Source organism: Palaemon carinicauda, chromosome 37 (genome assembly GCF_036898095.1).
Source record: "Palaemon carinicauda isolate YSFRI2023 chromosome 37, ASM3689809v2, whole genome shotgun sequence".
NCBI classification, from domain to species: domain Eukaryota; kingdom Metazoa; phylum Arthropoda; class Malacostraca; order Decapoda; family Palaemonidae; genus Palaemon; species Palaemon carinicauda.
Genome location: NC_090761.1, coordinates 72016964 through 72029463, shown reverse-complemented (window position 1 = coordinate 72029463; position 12500 = coordinate 72016964). Strand labels below are relative to the sequence as shown.

General features: G+C 36.2%; 1 long non-coding RNA gene across 1 annotated transcript in view; it reads left to right on the top strand.

The window, feature by feature from the left end:
- The first annotated feature begins 2334 nt into the window (after positions 1-2334).
- Positions 2335-12500, top strand: part of LOC137629389 (uncharacterized) — a 26759-nt gene continuing 16593 nt past the window's right edge. Inside the window, exon 1 of the long non-coding RNA XR_011041484.1 lies at positions 2335-2393. This is a non-coding gene — a long non-coding RNA (uncharacterized lncRNA). The remainder of the gene's footprint in view (positions 2394-12500) is intronic.

Here is a 12500-nt window from a genome sequence, read left to right as displayed (position 1 = left end):
TTTTTCTTTTTAGATGTATCATCCTAGTTTTACAATCCCTTTCAACTAGAGCTATTGTGTAAAAATAACAATATACAGTGAAATGTTTAATACAACTGTGCCAAAAGTAATTAATACTTACTGTTCCTTGTGAAATTTATTTTGGTAATTCTAAGGGTCCAATGTTAAACTTAAAACTAATTTAACAAAATAACAGTAGCTTCATCTTGTGACTAATTAAAAACAACTGTGCCAAAACCATTTCATACTTGCTGTCCATATGAAATTCATTTTAATCATTTTAAAGATCCAATGCTAAACTTAAAAGTAATTTAAAAAAATAACAATAGCTTTATCTTATGACTCAAGATTATTACTAAAATATTTAAATATTTCATTCTCCAGGTACCCAACCCTTGTGGCATGGCCTGCAGACCAGCCTAGCACCAATCTTGGGACTGTCACTCAGGAAAATAAGCCCATGACTTTAACCCCGAGTTTGGAGCGAATAGAGTAGTATCAGACGAGTGCCATAGGATTACAGTACAGCCCCAAGTGAAACCCATACGCTACATGTACAGCTGGCTTCATTAATTCTGGTACACTTCACGGGAAGATAAGGAGACGTCTTATAGATGAACATTGTAACAGATAACTTTGTTTAGAAAAAAAAAAACTATTGGTAATACAGCCTGTAAAAATAAAATTTTTGAGCTTGTAAGCACGTGATAAAAACCTTTGTATAGACAAATATTGTTATTTGATTCAGCGTACAATTGTAAGACGTCTCCATAAGTTCCAGTAAAGTGTACCGGAATTAATGAAGGCAACTGTACCACTCTTGCTAAATTCTGCCTGTAGAAATTGTGCTATCAAGAAACAAGTAGCTTGTGTACGTTATTTGAGTCATTTTGAGTATGTGTACTAAATGTTTTATATTAATTTCTGTATTATATAATGATCTTGTCTTGAATAGCTATTATTATTATTATTATTATTATTATTATTATTATTATTATTATTATCAACATAACTATTATTATTATTATTATTATTATTATTATTATTATTATTATTATTATTATTATTATTATTATTATTATTATTATTATTATTATTATTATTATTATTATTATTATTATTATGGCTGTTGTTGTGATTATCATTTTTAGCTAAGCTAGACGTTATTTGGAAAAGTAGAATGTTATAAGCCCAGTGGCTCCAACAGGGAAAATAACCCAATTAGGAAATGAAATAAATAAAATATATGAGAATTAATATATAGATAATATAAAACATCTTAAAATCAGCAACGACGTCAAAATATATATGTCATATATTCTTTGATATGTTATAACAGATAATGTCTCTGATAATTTTTTATGTTGAAATAAAAATGAGCAAGAACGAGTGTTTCTTTACCCACAACAAGATTTCCATTTGAAAATAATGTTAAATTTGGATTCTGGTGTAGATATAGATATACCCAATACATAAACTTAAGGGTAAGGGGTGACTGTTGGATCATGAAAATGAAAATCTTAAAAATTTATAAATTACTATTTTTACAAAGATAGATTGCTTATTTTTGGAGTACGTAATTCTATTAATTAAAGATCAGTACATTGTAATAAATCCATATCATATTCTATATCAGAGGTTATAAGCTTTAAGGTTTTTTTTTAATTAATGGCTAATTTATAGTTCATTCTGATATATTTGTACCTGAAATAGTGCACAGTTCTTGTTTAGGTATCTGTATTTTCATTTATGTTCTAAATATAATTCAAATAGTATTAAAAACATATATTCTTATATAAATACTATATATATTCACATCCATTAACTTCTGAAGCTTGTTGAAATACTCATATAATAAATTCAAAGATTATTTTTATGGCTTCATTAAATATAAATAAGTTTCCCATAAAAAACAGTTTTTTGTTAGTTTATTTGTATTTCATTTTCTTTACTAAAATAAGCAGTAACTAATGTAAACGTTAACAAACCTACATGACTGGCAGCTCCAGCCAATTAGAGAGGTACGTTCACGAAGCAACATATGGTAACAGAAAACATTTTTGTCAGGCATTTCATTCTTTTATAAGAATTATATAAGGAATTATACCCATATACATGATTAGCTTAGAATTTCATGCACATATAATCAGTAGATACTGAATCATCCTTATAAATAAGTCTTAAGGATACTCTTATGCATAACGAACACAAACTGTCATCTGAAACGTGAAGGTTTTCTAACCAATGAACAAAGACCTGGAATCGTGGAGGCCTCTGATTGGCTCTGCTGAAATTCCTGACTGTAAAGAAAACGGAAACTCCATTCTAGGTGAAGACAGTGTGGGTTGAAGGTGTGTTTTTCGAAGTGCTTGTGAAAAAGTGAGGTTTTCAAGGTATGATATGTCTATTTCAAATTTGTTCTTAAAATTGTATTTAATTTATTATCGTTAATCACTAGAAGTTTTAATTACCAGTTATTTGATTAAATATTTCTCATGGCTTGATACAAAGTGGTCATATATTTCGAAAAGGTGTTTTGGTAAAGCATATGTTACGAAACTTTTGTATATAATCTCTTCATAATATGACGATGTTTTAGTAGGTGCTAAGTCCTAAATAAGGTGAAATTAATTAATGGGTCCTTCATATTCACCTTCGTTACCTTAATTAAAAAAATTAAAAGTCGTAAGTGTTAAACAGGTGATCAGTCTCTAATTGTCAACTCTGTAAAATATTACCTGAACGAAATTTGAGACTATTATAACTAATTTCCTTTGGTATCAATTCATATTAAAATACTAGTTCAAAAGAGGGTACTTATATTGATGATTTTAGCAACAAATCCTTCATTTATCACTATGAGGGACCACCACTAACAATTGGCCATAGCTGTTTGAAATCTATCCAGTGAACTTTCGTAGCATGGATTTTATTTGGAAATAATAATAATTTGTTTTTCATTACTTATGTTTTCTAACGAACATAGAACAAATGTGATCGAGTTGTGTGGATTTGTGAACAGGTGGCTTACTTCATTCTATTGAAAAGTTGTATAGAATTAAATGATCTTACCAACGCCAAAAATTTCGTGTTCTGCATAAATTTTGCTGCGGATAGACATAGCCAAAATTTTATACCGTTTTAGAACAATTATTCTTGGGTAGCCTTACATAGCAAAAATTTTCATTATTTGGGAAAAAATTGTTTTCGAATTTTTTCCTCACTTTATGATGGCTTTGTTTAAGCCCGTTGTAGCCACGCCCATTTTTTTTTTTTTTTTTTTTTTTTTTTTTTTTTTTTTTTTTTTTTTTTTTCAAGGACTGCTTGTCTTGTCCTATATTGTAAGGGAACCCTAACCTCTACAGGACCTTCACAGTAATTGTGTCGTATACATTCCAAGGTATTCGGTATTTCACACATATTGCTCCTTTATTGTCAAATCGACATTATCGAAACACTTCGAAAACAAAGTCTGAAGTTTCCTCTTAAAAGCCTTTATATCTTCAGTCTTTCTGATGTCTAATACTTCATTTTAGTCGCAAATTTGAATATAAATGCAGGATTTTATTGATTCATATTTTCGTATCTAGGCTGTTTTTCTGGTCTTAATATAAATGGAATCCTTGTGCCCTACAGGACCTAAATCATCTGTTTGTCGTATTAGGTATTTAACGTTTCACAGTACGTATTCCACATTGTCAGATCTACATTACCGAAGAACGAAATAATTCATTTAAAATCATGAGTGGTCTCCATAGATTGTAATGGCCCTTTCCATACGACTTGCTCATTGATTGCCAATATAGCTTGAGTAGAATTGTTACGTTAGGTAAAGTCATTAAGATGCCTTTTGTCTGTTTGTTGATTTAGAGAGAGAGGGGGGGTAGGGAGAGAGAGAGGGGTGTGGAGGGAGAGAGAGAGGGGGTGTGGAGGGAGAGAGAGAGGGGGGGAAGGAGAGAGAGAGAGAGAGAGAGGGGGGGGAAGGAGAGAGAGAGAGAGAGGGGGGGAAGGAAGAGAGAGAAAGGGGGGGGAAGGAAGAGAGAGAGGGGGGAAGGAAGAGAGAGAGAGAGGGGAGGAAGAGAGAGAGAGGGGGAGGAAGGAAGAGAGAGAGAGGGGGGAAGGAAGAGAGAGAGAGGGGGGTGGAAGGAAGAGAGAGAGGGGGGGAAGGAAGAGAGAGAGGGGGGTGGAGGGAAAGAAAGAAAAAGAGAGAGAGGAGATAGAGATACAATAACGTAATCGCTGTTACTAAAATTGCTTCATGAAAATAATCTCATAATTCACTGAAAGGCGTCACTGAGGCCAAGCATTCACTCGCCATATTTACATATACTTATAAATGATATACATCAAAATAGTTCCTTTAACTAATACTACCATCTAAGATATGCATCTATTGAATCTGCTTTTAGCATTAATAAATATTTTCAAAACTTCCATCTTTATGATTTTTGTGAGGAGATTGTCACTAGTTTAGTGTTCCTTATACTGTTAACAAATGTCAGCCCTGTATTGGTTATGACGTAATTGTGACGTATTTGTGACGTAGTCCTTAAACTTAACAGATGTCACCCCTATATTGGTTGTGACGTAACGGTGACGTAATCGTGACGTAACACTTGCTAGGAAATACGATTTTGAATAAGTGGTGCTTTTAAGTTTGGCCAAAACGAAGACGGCCGATTGTTTGGGATGATTTTTCATTTTGGTTTGGAGAGCATCTCATCATTTGCTGGCATTCGTACTTGTTGGGTTGTAGAATGATTGGTAACGTTTCTGACTGGTGTTTGCCAGTCGGGGGTTCGAGTCCCGCTCAGACTCGCTAGTGCCATTATTGTCTGCAACCTTAACATCCTTGTGAGCTAAGATTGGGGGTCTGGGGGAGCTTATAGGTCTATCTGCTGAGTCATCAGCAGCCACTGCCTGGCCCCTCCTTGGTCCTAGCTTGGATGGAGAGGAGGCTTGGGCGCTGATCATATAATATATTGTCAGTCGCTAGGCCTTTGTCCTGCTTGCTATGGCAATGTCACTGTCCCTTGCCTCTGCCATTCATGAGCGACCTTTAAACCTTTATTGTCCCTAATATAAAGGTACAGTGAATATTTGATTGTGTTTTAGCGTTCTAATAACAGAAAGCATTTCTGTTTAAATAATCACCGATACAATGCGTTTTACTAAACCAATATATATATATTATATATATATATATAATATATATATATATATATATATATATATATATATATATATATATATATATATGTGTGTGTGTGTGTGTGTGTGTGTGTGTGTGTGCCATTAATATTCATCCATACGTCAGGTTACAGCATCATTACGGTTTCAATTTTATCTGGTGGTGATTTGAAAATCAATGTTACGGTTTCATATTAGGTTGCTGTGGTTGTTTAAATTTCAATCGTTCTTCTGGAAATGTATGTTCATCTAGTTTTAGGGATAGAGAAGGTAGTCTAAAAGTTCCTACTGAAGTAGTGCTGATAGGTATTTTTTACTGGTACAGTATTTTATTAATGTATTCAATTATGACTTACTTTAAATGCATCACAATAAACTGAAGACTCGTGTTTCTTAAGTAATTCAATAATGTGGATTTAACACGGAATACGTTGTGCGATACTCTTAGATACTTAAAGGCGGGTTTACACGGTCGAACACGGTTCGACAGACAAGTGTTTGAAGTGATGTTCGAACGTGGGAACGGGGTATTCGGTTATCGAACACTTTCGTCGAACTGTACGAAGAAAGTCTGTTCTCGCCTGACTTTATTGGGCGGGGCTTCATTTTCCACAAACCATAATTATGCATTTGTGGCTGACTCCACCTCTTCGAACTTAAAACTCAAAATATTGGTTTTAACTTATGTACATTCTTGAATGAATTGCCAATCGAGTATGACCCTGGATATACCTGTAAATTAAAATTTACTCTATATCTCTGCGAGAATTCTGATTTATTACTTTAGGGGAACTTTGTTCAATACTGGACCTAACTGATCAGTTTGTCTACATTCTTAGGTATTTTGCGTATCATTCCGCATATTTTCTGTTCATTGTCAAAGCCGCATTATCGAAGCACTTAGAAAACAAAAATCTTCTGTTTCTTCTTTAAAAGTCTTAATATCCTAAGTCTTTGTCATGACAAGCAAGACCTTGTACTGTCTAGGGTCCTTATACGTATGTCTATACTTTCTTGACCTTGATGAAATTTTAAGATTTTAGAATGGGTTATCATCTAAGTTGTTCATTATGGTTGATTTGGGCAAGGTAAAATGACTGTTTTTTGTATATACGTTAAATCATAGTAGGTTATGATATATCTCTCTAATTTTGCTGTGTTATTTTCTCGCTGGTAATGTAGCAGGAAAATAGCAAGAGTACATCGTTACTGGGGTGCAGTTGTGACCTCCCATAAGTAATGGTGGTACCCCTCTTAAGTGATGATTGAAAGGGATGTATTTGTAGGAAAAATACATCCATCTTCTGCGTTAATTAGAGCTGTGAATACAGTAACGTTAGTTCTTGATACTTTTAATGAAGCCCTTTTGAGTTTTACTAGAAATGGAATTGACGTATAGAGTATAAAGCTACCCCATATAGAGGTTTTGATTGATAGCTAGAGTAACTACCGAGTTTTAGGGGCACAGTGTGTTTTATGAGCATTGAGAGTTTAAAGAAGAGGGTTTATTGTGGAATTCATTGTCTCAGTAAATTTTTCGGCTAATCTTAGCCTGAGTGTCAACCTGTCTCAGTAGAATTTTAGATTTTTCAACTAATTTTAGCCTGAGAGTCAACCTATCTCAGTAGATTTTCGTTCAATCTTAGCCTGAGAATCAACCTGTCTCAGTAGATTTTCGTTCTATCTTAGCCTGAGAATCAACCTGTCTCAGTAGATTTTCGTTCAATCTTAGCCTGAGAGTCAACCTGTCTCAGTAGATTTTCGTTCAATCTTAGCCTGAGAGTCAACCTGTCTCAGTAGATTTTTCGTTCAATCTTAGCCTGAGAGTCAACCTATCTCAGTAGATTTTCGTTCAATCTTAGCCTGAGAGTCAACCTGTCTCAGTAGATTTTCGTTCAATCTTAGCCTGAGAGTCAACCTGTCTCAGTAGATTTTTAGATTTTTCAACTAATTTTAGCCTGAGAGTCAACCTATCTCAGTAGATTTTCGTTCAATCTTAGCCTGAGAGTCAACCTGTCTCAGTAGATTTTTAGATTTTTCAACTAATTTTAGCCTGAGAGTCAACCTATCTCAGTAGATTTTCGTTCAATCTTAGCCTGAGAGTCAACCTGTCTCAGTAGATTTTCGTTCAATCTTAGCCTGAGAGTCAACCTATCTCAGTAGATTTTCGTTCAATCTTAGCCTGAGAGTCAACCTGTCTCAGTAGATTTTCGTTCAATCTTAGCCTGAGAGTCAACCTGTCTCAGTAGATTTTTAGATTTTTCAACTAATTTTAGCCTGAGAGTCAACCTGTCTCAGTAGATTTTCGTTCAATCTTAGCCTGAGAGTCAACCTGTCTCAGTAGATTTTCGTTCAATCTTAGCCTGAGAGTCAACCTATCTCAGTAGATTTTCGTTCAATCTTAGCCTGAGAGTCAACCTGTCTCAGTAGATTTTCGTTCAATCTTAGCCTGAGAGTCAACCTGTCTCAGTAGATTTTTAGATTTTTCAACTAATTTTAGCCTGAGAGTCAACCTATCTCAGTAGATTTTCGTTCAATCTTAGCCTGAGAATCAACCTGTCTCAGTAGATTTTCGTTCTATCTTAGCCTGAGAATCAACCTGTCTCAGTAGATTTTCGTTCAATCTTAGCCTGAGAGTCAACCTGTCTCAGTAGATTTTCGTTCAATCTTAGCCTGAGAGTCAACCTGTCTCAGTAGATTTTCGTTCAATCTTAGCCTGAGAGTCAACCTGTCTCAGTAGATTTTCGTTCAATCTTAGCCTGAGAGTCAACCTGTCTCAGTAGATTTTCGTTCAATCTTAGCCTGAGAGTCAACCTATCTCAGTAGATTTTCGTTCAATCTTAGCCTGAGAATCAACCTGTCTCAGTAGATTTTCGTTCTATCTTAGCCTGAGAATCAACCTGTCTCAGTAGATTTTCGTTCAATCTTAGCCTGAGAGTCAACCTGTCTCAGTAGATTTTCGTTCAATCTTAGCCTGAGAGTCAACCTGTCTCAGTAGATTTTCGTTCAATCTTAGCCTGAGAATCAACCTGTCTCAGTAGATTTTCGTTCAATCTTAGCCTGAGAATCAACCTGTCTCAGTAGATTTTCGTTCAATCTTAGCCTGAGAATCAACCTGTCTCAGTAAATTTTTCGTTCAATCTTAGCCTGAGAGTCAACCTGTCTCAGTAAATTTTCGTTCAATCTTAGCCTGAGAGTCAACCTGTCTCAGTAGATTTTCGTTCAATCTTAGCCTAGAGTCAACCTGTCTCAGTAGATTTTCGTTCATCTTAGCCTGAGAGTCAACCTGTCTCAGTAGATTTTCGTTCAATCTTAGCCTGAGAGTCAACTTGTCTCAGTAGATTTTCGTTCAATCTTAGCCTGAGAGTCAACCTGTCTCAGTAGATTTTCGTTCAATCTTAGCCTGAGAGTCAACCTGTCTCAGTAGATTTTCGTTCAATCTTAGCCTGAGAGTCAACCTGTCTCAGTAGATTTTCGTTCAATCTAATCCTGAGAGTCAACCTGTCTCAGTAGATTTTCGTTCTATCTTAGCCTGAGAGTCAACCTGTCTCAGTAGATTTTCGTTCAATCTTAGCCTGAGAGTCAACCTGTCTCAGTAGATTTTCGTTCAATCTTAGCCTGAGAGTCAACCTGTCTCAGTAGATTTTCGTTCAATCTTAGCCTGAGAGTCAACCTGTCTCAGTAGATTTTCGTTCAATCTTAGCCTGAGAGTCAACCTGTCTCAGTAGAATTTTAGATTTTTCAACTAATTTTAGCCTGAGAGTCAACCTGTCTCAGTAGATTTTCGTTCAATCTTAGCCTGAGAAGCAACCTGTCTCAGTAGATTTTCGTTCAATCTTAGCCTGAGAATCAACCTGTCTCAGTAGATTTTCGTTCAATCTTAGCCTGAGAGTCAACCTGTCTCAGTAGATTTTCGTTCAATCTTAGCCTGAGAGTCAACCTGTCTCAGTAGATTTTCGTTCAATCTTAGCCTGAGAGTCAACCTGTCTCAGTAGATTTTCGTTCAATCTTAGCCTGAGAGTCAACCTGTCTCAGTAGATTTTCGTTCAATCTTAGCCTGAGAGTCAACCTGTCTCAGTAGATTTTCGTTCAATCTTAGCCTGAGAGTTAACCTGTCAGTAGATTTTCGTTCAATCTTAGCCTGAGAGTCAACCTGTCTCAGTAGATTTTCGTTCTATCTTAGCCTGAGAGTCAACCTGTCTCAGTAGATTTTCGTTCAATCTTAGCCTGAGAATCAACCTGTCTCAGTAGATTTTCGTTCAATCTTAGCCTGAGAATCAACCTGTCTCAGTAGATTTTCGTTCAATCTTAGCCTGAGAGTCAACCTGTCTCAGTAGATTTTCGTTCAATCTTAGCCTGAGAGTCAACCTGTCTCAGTAGATTTTCGTTCAATCTTAGCCTGAGAGTCAACCTGTCTCAGTAGATTTTCGTTCTATCTTAGCCTGAGAGTCAACCTGTCTCAGTAGATTTTCGTTCAATCTTAGCCTGAGAATCAACCTGTCTCAGTAGATTTTCGTTCAATCTTAGCCTGAGAATCAACCTGTCTCAGTAGATTTTCGTTCAATCTTAGCCTGAGAGTCAACCTGTCTCAGTAGATTTTCGTTCAATCTTAGCCTGAGAGTCAACCTGTCTCAGTAGATTTTCGTTCAATCTTAGCCTGAGAGTCAACCTGTCTCAGTAGATTTTCGTTCAATCTTAGCCTGAGAGTCAACCTGTCTCAGTAGAATTTTAGATTTTTCAACTAATTTTAGCCTGAGAGTCAACCTGTCTCAGTAGATTTTCGTTCAATCTTAGCCTGAGAATCAACCTGTCTCAGTAGATTTTCGTTCAATCTTAGCCTGAGAATCAACCTGTCTCAGTAGATTTTCGTTCTATCTTAGCCTGAGAGTCAACCTGTCTCAGTAGATTTTCGTTCAATCTTAGCCTGAGAGTCAACCTGTCTCAGTAGATTTTCGTTCTATCTTAGCCTGAGAGTCAACCTGTCTCAGTAGATTTTCGTTCAATCTTAGCCTGAGAGTCAACCTGTCTCAGTAGATTTTCGTTCAATCTTAGCCTGAGAGTCAACCTGTCTCAGTAGATTTTCGTTCTATCTTAGCCTGAGAGTCAACCTGTCTCAGTAGATTTTCGTTCAATCTTAGCCTGAGAATCAACCTGTCTCAGTTGATTTTCGTTCAATCTTAGCCTGAGAGTCAACCTGTCTCAGTAGATTTTCGTTCAATCTTAGCCTGAGAGTCAACCTGTCTCAGTAGATTTTCGTTCAATCTTAGCCTGAGAATCAACCTGTCCCTGTGAGGTTTCAGGCAGTAGTAGTGGCAGCAACGTTATTTGTAAAATTGTTCAGAGTCGACGTTGCTCAAAAATACCTGTCGCTGATCAGCACGGTTGATTATGTCTAAACTAATTCTTGATGATGTTTATCGTAACGTACATAAAATGTCTGCGTCATTTTATTACGTTAAAAGTATTCTCTGGTCTTGGATAGTGTCATACCCTCTGTACCATGGTCTTTCACTGTCTTAGGGTAGAGATCTCTTGGTTGAGAATACACTCGGGCACACTATTCTATCTTACTTTTCTTCCTCTTGTATTTTAATGTTTTCATAGTTTATATATGAAATGTTTATTTTAATGTTGTTACTGTTCTTGAAATATTTTAATTGTTAATTACTTTTCTTGTAGTTTTCTTATGTCCTTCCCTCACTGGGGTATTTTTCCAATTGTAGCCCTCGGGCTTATAGCATTCTACTTTTCCAACTAGGGTTGTAGCTTAGCAAGTAATAACAATATTAATATCAAATGTTATAAAGGTTGTCTGGGCAAATATCTAGAATTTAGTTTAGCCGCTTGGTATCATTGTAAAGTCTGTCTGTGGAAAAAACTTCCTGTGACTTGAGTGTTAACGTTATAAAATCTGTGCAGCTAGTGCATATGTTGTTGTAGAGAGAGAGAGAGAGAGAGAGAGAGAGAGAGAGAGAGAGAGAGAGAGAGAGAGAGAGGTGGGAATGGAGAGGGAAAAGAGAGAGAGAGAGAGAGAGAGAGAGAGAGAGAGAGAGAGAGAGAGAGAGGTGGGAATGGAGAGAGAGGGAGGTGGGAATGGAGAGAGAGAGAGAGAGAGAGAGAGAGAGAGAGAGAGAGAGAGAGAGAGAGAGAGAGAGAGAGAGAGAGAGGTGGGAATGGAGGGAAAAAGGAGAGAGAGAGAGAGAGAGAGAGAGAGAGATGAGAGAGAGAGAGAGAGAGGAGAGAGAGAGAGAGAGAGGGGGGGGGGAGGTGGGAATGGAGGAAAAAAAGAGAGAGAGAGAGAGAGAGAGAGAGAGAGAGAGGTGGGAATGGAGGAAAAAAAAAAAAGAGAGAGAGAGAGAGAGAGAGAGAGGTGGGAATGGAGAGGGAAAAAGAGAGAGAGAGAGGAGGAGAGAGAGGAGAGAGAGAGAGAGAGAGGAGAGAGAGGTGAGAGGAGAGAGAGAGAGAGAATTTTAAACCTTTTGGACGCTTTTTAAACGTTATTTAGACCAGGGTTTAAGCTTGAGCATGTGGCCATTACCTTAAATGCTGCTGCTTTTTACCCTAGAGTACCTTAAAACTTTTCTAATTTCCTTAAATTTGAAGCTAGTAAACACCGAAATTACCTTAAAAATTTGCATTAGCTATAAAAAATTACTTCGAAGCCTTGCCAAATTACCTCAAACTAGGCTAATTACCTCAAACTAGGCTAATTACCTTAAAAGTTTGGGCCCTCCTATGACCCTAATATGGGTTTAGATAGACACTAGTACAAGTCTTGCTACAACAGTTAACTTAAATTTTATTATTTGTGTTATTTGAATAATATATCCCCAATTTGTGTAAGAATATAAAAATTATGTACATAATTGAAATCTTCCATAAACTCAGCACTGGTTTTGTATCATAGTTACCTCTTGTCACTTGTATAAACTATTTAAAATGTATAAACCCAAATTTTCACTTTTTGCTACACGCATCCAGACACCAGTATAATTAACTTAATCATCATAAATTTTCAACAATCATACCTTTTTTTTTTTCACCATCAAAATAAGTGTCAGACGAACAGACTCCTGTAGCAAGAGCTAGACTAAGGCTTAAATACACGTTCAAAAAAAATTGTCAAAATTTTGCATCAAAATGTTGATATCAAAATTTTGATGCAAAAATTTTGACGATTTTTTTGAACGTGTATCGGCCCCATAGAACCAGAAAACCTTTCCTTTCCCTGCCTGTCTTTTCCTTTCTCAAACTGATTCTAATACTATCTAATATCGCATGAGGGTCTGCCCCTCTCTTTTATTCTTCTC